This window comes from Macaca mulatta, chromosome 1 (genome assembly GCF_049350105.2).
Source record: "Macaca mulatta isolate MMU2019108-1 chromosome 1, T2T-MMU8v2.0, whole genome shotgun sequence".
Lineage (NCBI taxonomy): Eukaryota > Metazoa > Chordata > Mammalia > Primates > Cercopithecidae > Macaca > Macaca mulatta.
In genome coordinates this window covers 80,918,241-80,931,548 of record NC_133406.1, presented here as the reverse complement: position 1 = coordinate 80,931,548, position 13,308 = coordinate 80,918,241, and positions in this window count along the sequence as shown.

The window sequence follows — 13,308 nt, the reverse complement described above, 5'->3', positions numbered from 1 at the left end:
ATATGGAGAAGAGGAGCTATTTTAAATAAGGTTGTCACCAACCTGATGAGGTGACTCTGAGCAGAAACTTGAGAACTTTGTAGATGGGGCCATGTGGATAAATGTTGGGAGAGGAGCATTGAATCAGGCAGGTAAACCAGCAAGTGCTCAAGGTGGCAGCAGCATGGGATATCTGAGGAACAGTCAGGAGGCCAGCATGGCTATGGCATCACAGGGGGACACTGTCCTGCAGGGCCTTTGAGTGAGTTGGGAGACCAGCTCAGGACTTTGATTTTGCTGGCTGTGTGTGGAGGGGAAATGATAGCAGAAGCTGGAAAGCCATTATAGGAATCCAGGAGAGAGATGAAGAGGCTGCCACTTGGGTTAAAGGTAGAGCCAACAAATGACAAAATGAATGACTTTCAGACTTGCTTTTCATGTTGTCTAGAAAGGGATGGAAGACATAAAAGCAGTCAGTCTCTTGACTCAGTTCTGCTTGCTAGTGCAAAATCAGCCCCTATTATCATGAGCGGGGCCAACGGTGATGCTCTGAAAGGACATCAGTGATGAAATGTCTGATTTTTATTCAATTTCATAACCAATCTATTAAATCACAGCAGAAACAAAGGTAGGGTACCATCATATTGCAAATAAATTTACTCCCTGAGTTCAGTCAAGAACCAGCTAGAAGCCCACCTGTGGATCTGACAGCAAAAATTACTACAAAGGACCCAGGCTAAAAATTGATGTTCTCATCCTGCAATGCAGTCAGAGAGCCCAAGTCATCTCTACATTCCTCCTAGGGATGCTGAAGACAATTCTCTGTGAAGAGAACTTTTGAGAGACTCTGAAATGGTGACTGTCACAAAAAGCAGACCACTTCAACTCAAAAGTTCTGTTTGCAGATTAGGACTGAATCGAAGCAAAAAACCCAGCCCAGTCCTACCCATATGTGGTCTCAGGACAGCCTGGGCCAGGGGAATGGGCAGCAGGTCAGCAGGCAAGATATTTAGATTCTGGTCCTAGGTCTGTTTTGATTTAATGCTGTGACCCAGTTTCTCCATCTATAATAGTAGTAACAATATCTTCCCTTTCCTCCCTTGCTGGGAGACAAAGGTCCCAGCTATACCCAAGACACCATTGCAATGTTTGGCAGGGATCTAACAATGATGAGTCAATTGCTGTCTCAATACAGGAAAGACAGGACTGCATAGGGTCAGATGCAATTACTTTGCCTTGCACAAGAGAAGCGCTTTCATTTTCAAAGCACTTTCTAACCATTATTATTGACAAAAAGGCAAGAATGCCCACTGTCATTACATCTATTTAACATTATACTAGAAGACATAGGAAAAGTAAAACAGTTTCTATAAGCAGATGCCAGTCGGGCACGGTGACTCACACCTGTAATCCCAGCACTTTGGGAGGCCGAGGTGGGCAGATCACTAGGTCAGGAGTTCCAGACCAGCCTGGCCAACATGGTGAAACCCCACCTCTACTAAAAATACAAAAATGAGCTGGATGTGGTGACACGCACCTGTAATGCCAGCTACTCAGGAGGCTGAGGCAGGAGAACCGCGTGAACCTGGGAGGCGGAGCTTGCAGTGAGCCAAGATTGCGCCACCACACTCCAGCCTGGATGACAGAGCAAGACTCTGTCTCAAAAAAAAAAAAAGCAGATGACATGATTATATATGTAGAAAGTCAAGAAAATCCACAAACTATTAAAATTAATAAGTGAATTTAACAAGTCATTGGAAAGAAGGTCAATATAAGAATTAATTTTATCTCTATACTAGCAACAAAGAATTTGAAAATTAAAAAGTATTTAAAGTCATTCACAATAACATCAAAAAAGCTCATCAAATATCTAGGAATAAGTCCAAAAAAGATGTACAAGACCTCTATGCTAAAAATCTGCAAAACATTACTGAAAAAAAAATTAAAGACCTAAATAGAGATACATACCATGTTTGTGAATTGAAAGACATAATACTTTTAAGATGTTAATGCTCCCTAAATAGATCTATAGAACCAGTACAACCATAAAAAGATTCTAACAGATTTTTTGAGAACTTTAAGAAGCTGATTTTAAAATTTATATGGAACCACAAAGGATTAACCAAGAACGTTTTGAAGAGGAACAAATTTGGAAAGCATGAATTACTAAATTTCAAAGTACAGTAATTAATTTCAAAGCTATAATAGTTTAAGAGAGTATGGTATTGGCGTAAGGGTAGACATATAGACCAGTGGAACAGAAGGCAGAACCCAAAAACATATATGGTCTCTTGTTTGATGACTGCAATTCAGTAGGGGAAACGGATGGTCTTTCCAATAAATAGTGACAGGGCAATTGGATATCCGCAAGAAAACACATGAAGCTTAACCCCTACTTCACACTACATACAAAAAACAATTTAAGATTAATCATAGACCCAATGTCAAAGAAACAAACAAAACTTCTAGAAGAAAATATGGATGTATATCTTTATGCCCTTGAGTAGGCAAAGATTTCTCAAATTAGACACAAAAAGATTAATTGTGAAGAAAGATCAATTTGTAAATTGGACTTCTTTAAAGTCAAGAACTCCTGCTCATCAAAATTCTACTGAAAGAATGAAAAAACGAACCACAGACTGGGGATAGTCTCAATACATGCAACTGATAATGCACTCATATCCGAAATATACAAAGTACTCCTAAAAATCAATATCAATACCAATAAAAAGACAAAGTCATTTAAAAGATGAGCAAGTCACTTGAATACACATTTTACAAAATATCCAGAGTCAATGACAATATGAAAAGTGCCCAATATCTTTACTCATTAGGGAAATGCAAACTAAAACCACAGTAAAGTATCACCACATCCCAGCCAGAATGGCTAAAAGTAAAAGGATTGACAGTACTAACAGTTTGCAAGGAATGTGGAGCAACAGGAACTACATTTCCATTGCTAATGAAAGTGTAAATTAGTAGATGCAATCTTTTTGGAAAACTGCCTATCAATATCAAATAAAGTTAAACATACATGTGCACTATGACATGGCAATGTGACTCCTAGGTATATAACCAAAAGAAACACATGCATATGACCACCAAAGAAGAAAGTATAAGAATATTCATGCCAGGTACTGTGGTTCATGCCTATAATCCCGACACTTTGGGAGGCCAAGGCAGGCAGATCACGAGGTCAGGAGTTCGAGATCAGCCTGACCAACATAGTGAACCCCCATCTCTACTAAAAATACAAAAATTAGCTGGGCATGGTGGTGTGTGCCTGTAGTCCCAGCTCCTCAGAAGGCTGAGGCAGGAGAACTGCTTGAACCCGGGAGGCAGAGGTTGCAGTGAGCCAAGATAGCACCACTGCACTCCAGCCTGGGCGACAGAGTGAAACTCCATCTCAAAAAAAAAAAAAAAAAGGAATATTCATAACAGCCTTATTCATAGTACCTAAAAATTGGAAACAATCCAGATGTCCATCAACAGGTGAATGGATAAAAAATATATGGTATGTTCACACAATGGAATACGACTCAGCAATTAAAAAGAACAAACTACTGATATACATGACATGGATGAATATCAGAGATATTATCTTGAGCAAAATCCAGACACAAAAAGGTATGTAGTAGATGTTTCCATTTATACGATGCTCAAAAAGAGAAGAAATAATTTCTTTTTTTATTTTTTTTGATAGAGTCTCGCTCTGCCTCCAGGCTGGAGTGAAGTGGGCGATCTCGGCTCGACTCACTACAACCTCCGCTTCCCAAGTTCAAGCGATTCTCCTTCCTCAGTCTCCCGAGGAGCTGGGACTACAGGTGTGCACCACCACGCCCAGCTAATTTTTGTGTCTTTAGTAGAGATGGGGTTTCACCATGTTGGCCAGGATGGTCTTGCTCTCTTGACTTTGTGATCCGCCCGCCTCGGCATCCCAAACTGCTGGGATTATAGGTATGAGCCACCGCACCCAGCCCTGAAGAAAGAAATTAAAATCGTGGATGCCAATGGCAAAGTTTTCTTCAATCAAACACAAAATGCTTAATCACAAAAGAGTGCTTAATAAATTAAACTTCATTAAAATTTAGAATTATGGCGGGTCGCGGTGGCTCATGCCTATAATTCCAGCACTTTGGGAGGCCAAGGTGGGAGGGTCACTTGTGGTCAGGAGTTTCAGACCAGCCTGGCCAACATGGTGAAATCCTGTCTTTACTAAAAACACAAAAATTAGCCAGTCATGGTGGCATGCACCTGTAATCCTAGCTACTAGGGTGGCTGAGGCATGAGAATCACTTGAGCCTGGGAGGTGGAGGTTACAGTGAGCTGAGATCATGCCACTGCACTCCAGCCTGGGCAAATGAGCGAGACTCCGTCTCAAACAAAAACATAAACAAAAACAAAAACAAAACAAAACAAAACTTCTGAGACCAGATACAGTGGCTCACAGTTGTAATCCCAGTACTTTGGGAGGATGACGCAGGTGAATTGCCTGAGCCCAGGAGTTTGAGACCAGCCTGGGCAACATAGTAAGAACTCACCTCTGCAAAAAATTTAAAAAATTAGCTGCGTTCAGTGGCATATAGCTGTAGTCCCAACTACTTCGGAGGCTGAGGTGGGAAGATTGCTTGAACCCGGGAGGTTGAGGCTGCAGTGAGCCATGATCATGCCACTGCACTCCAGCCTTGGTGACAGAGCAAGGCTCTGTCTCAAAAATAAATAAATTAATTAATTAAATAGAATTAAGAACTTCTCATCAAATGTACCACTAGGAGCATGAAAATGCAAACCACAGACTGGGAGAAGATATTTGCAATATAAATAATTGATAAAACATTTATATCCAAAAGATAGGAAGAATGACTAAAACTCAATACTAAAAAGGCAAGCACGTTCATTTAAAAAGGAGTTTTAATGCAGGAGGGAGAACATTTACTGACAATGGGAAGGGGACATTCTTCTAAGGTGATGGAAGTGCTCTAAATCTTGATCTGGGCAGTAGCTACACTGAAATGAACACATTCAAACACTTGGGCTGTACACTTAGGACTTGTGCATTGTCTATACTTTATTGTATATACACTATACCTCAATAAAACACATTCTGCCTCAAGAAAAAGCAAGTAATAATAAGAATAAATGTCAAAAAAAAAAACCCTACCTTTTTTTTGTAGGCTGAATGAGCCTTCCCACACAGCGTTTTAAGGCATACTCACGTTGCATGGGAAGTTATTAGGCACATCAAGTAAAAGGAGGTCCATGTTTAAATAAGTTAGGGGGAAAACTGGGATCGACAAAGATACATATTTTTTATTGCAAGACTTCTTAGAGCTTTTTTACATTAGTATTTTTGTAAGTGATCATAGGAAAGGAGGAGAGTAGGCAAAGCTTCCTGATGGTATCTGGCCTCTTAGAGCATGTGTAACACAGTTGTTCTGCAAAACACGGTTTTGGAGATGGCAATGTGAGATACTATGATTACCAGTATAACTCAGGTTTCAAGAAATCAAGGGAATCATCATTTTGTTAGTGTGTCAGTTGGATCCCTCTGGGAGGCAGACTCTAAGAGGAAGTTAGAAATGCAAACGATTCACTGGGGTAATGCCTGCAAAAGGTACAGATTGTGACGGAGGGAGGAGACGGAGAAGAAAGGAGGATTGAGTAGGAAAAGCCTCAGACTCGGATGCAGCCCCAAGAAAGCCTTGGCCAGTCCAAGGGGGTACTCCAACAAAAAACTGCCCTTAGTGGAGTCCCAAGTTGGACAGAAAGAGCCAGGCCCTAAGACCCCTACCCTGTTCTATCCTTGGCTGGGGTCTTCCTGGGAAGAACCTGGCCTCAGGTAAACACTGCACCTGGGGGAATGACAGCTCACTGCACTTCTCATGGCTGATTGGCAAGTTCCTTCTTGGAGGGAGATCCAGTGGACACATTTCCATGGTTGTTGCAGGAAGCCTACAAGCTCTTCTTGAAAGATGAAATTTCCCACTATGAAATTCTACAAAGATAGCATTATGCCGGGCGCGGTGGCTCACGCCTGTAATCCCAGCACTTTGGGAGGCCGAGGCGGGCGGATCACAAGGTCAGGAGATCGAGACCACGGTGAAACCCCGTCTCTACTAAAAATACAAAAAATTAGCCGGGCGCGGTGGCGGGCGCCTGTAGTCCCAGCTACTCAGGAGGCTGAGGCAGGAGAATGGCGTAAACCCAGGAGGCGGAGCTTGCAGTGAGCCGAGATCGCGCCACTGCACTCCAGCCTGGGCGACAGAGCGAGACTCCGTCTCAAAAAAAAAAAAAAAAAAAAAAAAGAAAGCATTACATGAGCCTCTTACAAGGAGCAGTGAAAAATACAGGAAGAGATACAAGAAGAGACATGGGAGCAAGGCATGATTTGGTGGTTTACTGTAGCATTTGTTTTCGTTTTCTAATCCATTTTGTGAGTAACCATATTGAGTAAAGGATTTCCTTACTATTAGCTAGGGTATATCCTGTAAATTTCACATTAATTTGATAAAGTCCATCTTTCCTACAGACCCTTCGGCACCCACAAGCCCTCCTACAAATACAAAACTAAGCAAAGAGGACTTTTTTTTTTTTTTTTTTGAGACAAAGTCTCACACTGTTGCCCGGGCTGGAGTGCAGTGGTGCAGTCTCAGCAGTCTCAGCTCACTGCCATCTGTGCCTCCCAGGTTCAACTGATTCTCCTGCCTCAGCCTCCCGAGTAGTTGGGATTACAGGCACCCACCACCACGCCCAGCTAATTTTTGTATTTTTAGTAGAGATGGGGTTTAACTATGTTGGCCAGGCTGGTCTCGAATGCCTGAACTTGTGATCCACCCGCCTTGGCCTCCAAAGTACTAGGATTACAAGTGTGAGCCACTGCGCCTAGCCACAAGGAGGACTTAAATAGCAGGGCAGCTGGCCACATGGGGTCTGGGTCAACAGTGGCTTCCTGATATCACAGCTGGGAGTAAGTAAGTCCATGGGAGCCTCATGGGTTCTCCAAGCCCTGCACAGTCTCCAGTCTCCCCCACACATACACATAGGGCCACTGACTGTCTGCAGCTTTCCAAAGGAAGCATCTAGAGTCCACCCTCTCACCTCTGAGTTCCATCCTCTTTCTGATGAAATTTGAAGAAATCCATGGTCTAAGTCAAATTACCTATGATAACCCATCAATTATCAGCGCTATGCACCGAATTTGGAGAAACAACTGGTATTGAAGAGGACATAGGTCTAACGTTAATTAAGCATGGACTCATGGCGAACCAGGACAGCCACGTTGTTCTTCCTGAGTCCTTAAAGCTTTTGTTATTAAAAGTTCTGCATTCCATGATTCATCATGGGAAAGATAAAATAATCCAAATTAAATATATTGGTCTAGTAACTTATAAATTGCTAAAATAGTTTATAACCAATGTTTGGTTTGTCAAATCCATATTCCTGGGAAAAACAATCAAAGCTTCAGGTAAATTTGGTTAGGATGGGCCATTTAAACATTTTATAAAACATTTTATCAAAGGATTTCATTCAATTGTTATTTTCAGTGCATGTTTTCCGGTTGTATAAAAGCTCTTCCATGCAAGAGTGCTGATATTATTTAGTATATTATTATGCTACATGTATGTAATGATATGTACATATGTGTAATAATATATAATAATAATATGTAATTATAATAAGATGTAATAGATTATTATGCTACAGTGTATTTTCACCAGGTAAAGTGAAAATTTTTATGAATTTATGAGATTCACCAGTAAAGTGAATTTTTATGATTCACTGAGGACAGTCAACCCCTTCATAATCTAGAACCTGAAAACTGGATCTTCCGAAAATATCAGAGAAAGACTGTCCTTGCCATCCACACTGCAACAAAACTTTAAGATCTTGAAACTTGGGTTCATAATCACACAACTGAGAAGGGTCCCTCCACGCTCTTGGAACTCTACACCCACTGGAACCCTGAAGGTAAAGCTAACCAAGGAAGTCTCTCCCCAGACGAATATGACATCCTTGATGTGAACAACTTTTCCTAAGATTGTGGATGAAGACTTCTCCTGTCATGAGACTCTTATCTTTGAATATTTTTTCCTTGCTTATGCCTCTATGAACAATAGAAATGAAGAGGGGGTCTGCTGCATGCACTTATGGGGTGTACTTTTATTTGTGAAGGATTTTGCAGACAGCCTTATACATGGATGACCTTATACTTTGAGAGACAAAAGATGAAGGCCCGATGTAGGTAAGAAATGTTAATGGTACATACATTGCCTCATAGTCAGCCAGAAACAGTATATTGGTTCACTCTTCTTAACCTACATCATGGATTAAAGAGAACATTGCCAGGATGCCTTCACTCTTCTAGAAGGGCATCATTTGTTAGGTCTTTTTTCCATGTTTTGGAATAAAAGAGGCAATGATCAGAGATGTATCCCTTATGATAGGCTCTGTAGCAGATTTTACTGTAAAGGCTATAGTTAGAAGACTTTCAATTCTCTTGTGAAAGTTAAGGTAAATAATAGAACTAGCTAGACAGAAAAGTGTCTATGTTTCTGCTGGCACTTCTGGCCTAAGGAGAAATATATCAGGTATTACAGAGATTCAGTTGTAGGAAATTAACAAAAAGACCACTTAGTTAAGTGAGTAGACTCTTAATCTAGCTCATTCTTTGATCTATTTGATTTTAGGTGGTTTGGTTTTTGGGAAGCCTGGGTAAGAAGCATATTCCAAACTCTTGGTATTATCCTCCAGACAGTCATAATAACAGTCTCTCTGGTGCTCTGTGTTCTCTCAAAGGTTTTAATGTTTGCGTGCAGCCATCTCTAGAATGTTAAATGGTCTCTATTCAACTGGAATGACAAAAGCTGAAAGACATGTGTGACCAGGAGGACACTGTAAGCTATGAATGACATGCTGAGACGGGAAACCCAAAATGGTGGTAACCGAGAGTGGCGCTAAAGCCCTAAGTTTTGGTCGCACTCTCACCTAAGTGAGAATCTGGCCAAAAAGGGGGAATTTTTAAAAATAAAATTATGGGAGGCCATTGTTTTGGACTGAACTCATGCGCTAGACCTCCATAGACTAAACCAAACAAAACTGGAGTCACTCATAATAAAAATGACATAATCAAACTAAGACTTTAAGGAAACATAGATCCTAGGCCAGAACAGACCAGGTTTTGTTTTTCTCCTGTATACAAGACATTCCAACACAAGGAGGTACTCTCTACTCAATCCTTGTTCCTATCTTTGCAAAACTCACTGTTCTACTGTTTCCTAGTGAGTTTCAAGGCCAAACAAGTACATTTATGATGGTGATAGTAACATCAAGGATAGAAGTTTTGGTCAATCTCTCAAAATTGAGAAAATGACCAAAATGGGGGAATTGTCAAAGCAAACTAAATATGGCTTGAGAAGGACTGCCTACTTCTAAATTTCAGTCCCCGTGAATGAACTTCAGCCTAATAGGCAGACAGGATTGAAACCCTAATTTAGGATTTAGAGTATGCTCCTGTAACAACTGCTGAGTCTTGGCCAATCCCAGCAGCCATACTTCAGTCACTCATACGCTGCTGAGTATTCAAACTGTGTTCAAATAAGGCAAACATCGATCTGTAAACAACCCAACTGTTTCTGTACCTCACCTCTGATTTCTGTATGTCACTTCCCTTTTTTTGTCTATAGATTTATGCTGACCTTGAGGCATCCTCGGAGTCTGTGTGAATCTGCTGTGATTCTGAAGGCTGCCCGACTGCTGAATCGTTCATTGCTCAATTAAACTCTTTTAAACTTAATTCAGCTGAGGTTTTTCTTTTAACACATTTCAGGACACCACTGAAAGAGAAAAATCCCTGGGGGGTTTTCAGGAAGAGAACAAAAATAAACAAGAAGTTCACCACAAAGAAACCAGAAACTTACTGGCACAAGACTTCCTGTCTCTAAGATGGGACAGTAATATAGTCCCCAGAATTCAGCACTTGGCAAAAGACCATTCTTTTTTTTCCTTTTTCTTTTTCTTTTTTTCTTTTTTGGAGACCAAGTTTCGCTGTCGTTGCCCACACTGGAGTGCAATGGCATGATCTTAGCTCACTGCAACCTCCGCCTCCCGGGTTCAAGTTATTCTCCAGCCTCAGCCTCTCAAGTAGCTTGGATTACAGGCATGTGCCACCACACCTGGTTAATTTTGTATTTTTAGTAGAGATGGGGTTTCTCCATGTTGGTCAGGCTGGTCTTGAACTCCCAACCTCAGGTGATCCGCCCACCTCAGCTTCCCAAAGTGCTGGGATTATAGGCGTGAGCCACCTTGCTTGGCCTAAAAGACCATTCTTATGCAAAATAAAAACTTTAGACAAATAAGGACTCAAAAAGTTTTTCACTGGAAAAGTAAAATTTCTAAGAGCAAATAGAGTATATCTTTCAATTTATAGAAGAGTAAATAAAAAATGGATAAAGAAATGGCATATAGTAAAGATAAGAAAGTATGGGTAGGCATGACTAGCTGTAAAAATAGTATTAGAATGTCTAATGTACCTGGTAAGAAAGAACCCTTAAAAGAAGCATAAAGAAAGAACAAGAATGATAGAAAAATAAGGAAATACATAAATTATAGACAAATAAATAGAGCATTTGGAATGGTAACTCAGCAGGCTGAGTAGAATTTCCTTAATTACAGAGGCAAGGGTGTGAAATGTTTAGAAGAATTTATTCTGTTAAATGTAGAACGAATGGACCATGAATCCAAGACCATGTGATTTTCATTTCAACACCAAATTACCTAATATACTCCCCAAACAATATGGTTTGCTTATTAGAGTTCAAGGATTAATCCAAGGTAGGCTCCCAAATGTACATTCTGGAAAAACTGCGTTTTAAGGAAAACCCAATAAACTACAAGTGTTCCTTTGCTGGCACAAGAAATAGGAAAATATAGCCATGGCTGGAAGGCACTAAATAAACTAAAGTCTCCATGAATTCCATCACCTATAAATAGTCAGTGTTCTCATTTGGACGTCTTTCCTTCAGGGTGTCTTCAGGGTACATGAGGTCCACCCATGCACACATCTGACCAGGCTGAGATCCCGCCAGGGGCACTGGGCCACATGATTTCTCATCTGTGGATGGGTGGTCACCTTCTGCATCTGCAGGGACACCTGCTGACTCCCCTGAAGTGTTTGTCTAAGGTCCAGGAGAGTAGTTGCCTCTCAGGGTGGTGATGAGCAGGTATTGACCAGAAGGGGCAGATGGGAGCCTTCCTGAGAGCTGGCATTGTTGGATGTTTTGATCTGGGCGATGACCACGTGGGCATATACATCTGTAAAATGACATTGAGCTGTACACTTAGGATTCATGCACTTTACTGTATGTATGTGACTACCAAAAACAAGCAAACAAACAAAAAACAAAACAAAACAAACAAAAAAACAGAAAAAGAAAAATGAAAGAGAAGGGGAGGAGATGAATGGGAGGTGGCAAGTAAAGGCTCTCTTGAAGAGTTTTGCTGTAAGAGGGAGCAAAGAAATGGGTCAGTGGCTGGAGGCAGATGTAAGATCAAGGGAAAGTTGATGAACATGGGAGCTATTCCAGCACGTTTCTGTGCAACTGGAATGTTTCCGAAGACAGCGGATACTGATTATGAAGAATAGAGTGGTATAATTGCTGAGCAGGGAGTCTAGTAGAGAAATGCAGCTCTTGGTCTTTGATGGGCAGTTCCTCCATAACAACAGAAGGAAGGCTGAGAAGTAGGGCATAAATGAAGGAGGGGTCTAGACAGGATGGTGACAGCATGTGGCATCCTCTTCTGATTGTTTCTCATTTCTCATTTGTTACTAAGCTGTCCACTGAGAATGAGCATGGTGAAGGAGGTGTGAAGGAATGAGAGAAGCAGAGGTGCGACATAATGCTCTGGAGAGTGGGAAAGTGAACGGACTGGGCTTGCCAGGCAGCACTCAGGGTCCACCTGAGGTTAATGGGCATAAACCTGAGATGAGACTGCTCTGCATGGTGGGTTCCTTCTTTAGCCCTGTGCAGTTGCTGCACGGAGTAGGCTGGGATTTGGCTTTCACCAGGTGACTAACACACAAGGGAGCAAGGAAGTTCTAGGTGTTTGGAAAGGAGGGAATTCTACTGATAGGCCATGGAACCTCAGCTGGAAAAGGAGGTAACTGAACACAAAGGTGGGTGACAGCCGTGAAAAGATGGTAGAAGGAATGGACTATAATCCCAGTACAGCCACAAACAGTAGGTACTAGACGGAGTGATCAGGAAAGTGGTTGGAGAGAGATACAACTTTCAGTTGAGACACAATTGAGATTATGGAGGGGGTGCTTTAATTGGTAATAAATGGCAGGGTCTAGGATATGCCCACTGGAGCGTGGGACTGAAGCTCAGTGGAGGCCAACATGAGTAAGGAGAGAAGTTCAAGGAAGGAAAGGTCACAGTCTAAGAAAAATCCTCCCAGTGCTCAATCTGGAGAGGTGTTGAGATTGATGGCAATCTAGGCATTAAACATCAAGGAATGAAAGGGGAAAGCTCAGGGCATCTATAAATGACTGTTGGGGGCATCTCAGAAAGTCTCTCTAATGACACAAGATTAACTTCTAGGTGTTTTAGGGAGAAGCAGCAGTAGAGTGGAGAAAAGAAGACCCCCACCTCTCCTCTAGGTTTAGCAGGACAATCCCATTGAGTAGAAAAGATTCACCATATGAGGGAGTTTTAGGGAACCGGTGATCTCGGGGGAGAACAGGTTTCCATCAGAGCAAGGAGACAAAGGGACTGCTCAGAGAAGAACATCTGGGATTTGGGGAATGCTGGATGGTGATTCCCAGAAGGCACAGTGTTGAAAGTGTGGGAGATGGAGTCAGATAAGGGATTGTACAGTGCTTTATGGGGACAAGAGTCCTGGGCTGAGGGATGTCCTGGGAGCCACTGTCCTCTGAAGTCCTGCTCCACTCCCAGAATCTGGCCTGGGAAGCAACAAGATATTCTCAGTGACCCTGGGAGGACCCCCCAAGCCCCTGCCCCAGTTTGCAGACCTTCCCCAACCCCACCAGGCTCCACTTCCAACACCACCCCCATTCCTGCAGCTCTTCCCTCCATTCCCCCCATGCCTGGGAGAATGCCAGGCAATCCTCCTATATCTGTCCATTCTCATATTGCTATAAAGAAATACCTGAGACTGGGTAATTTATAAAAGAAAGAGGCTTAATTGACTCACAGTTCAGCATGGCTGGGTGGGCGGGCCTCAGGAAACTTACAGTCATGGTGGAAGGGGAAGGGGAAGCAAGGCACCTACTTCACAAGGCGGCAAGAAGGAGAAGTGTTGAGCAAAGGT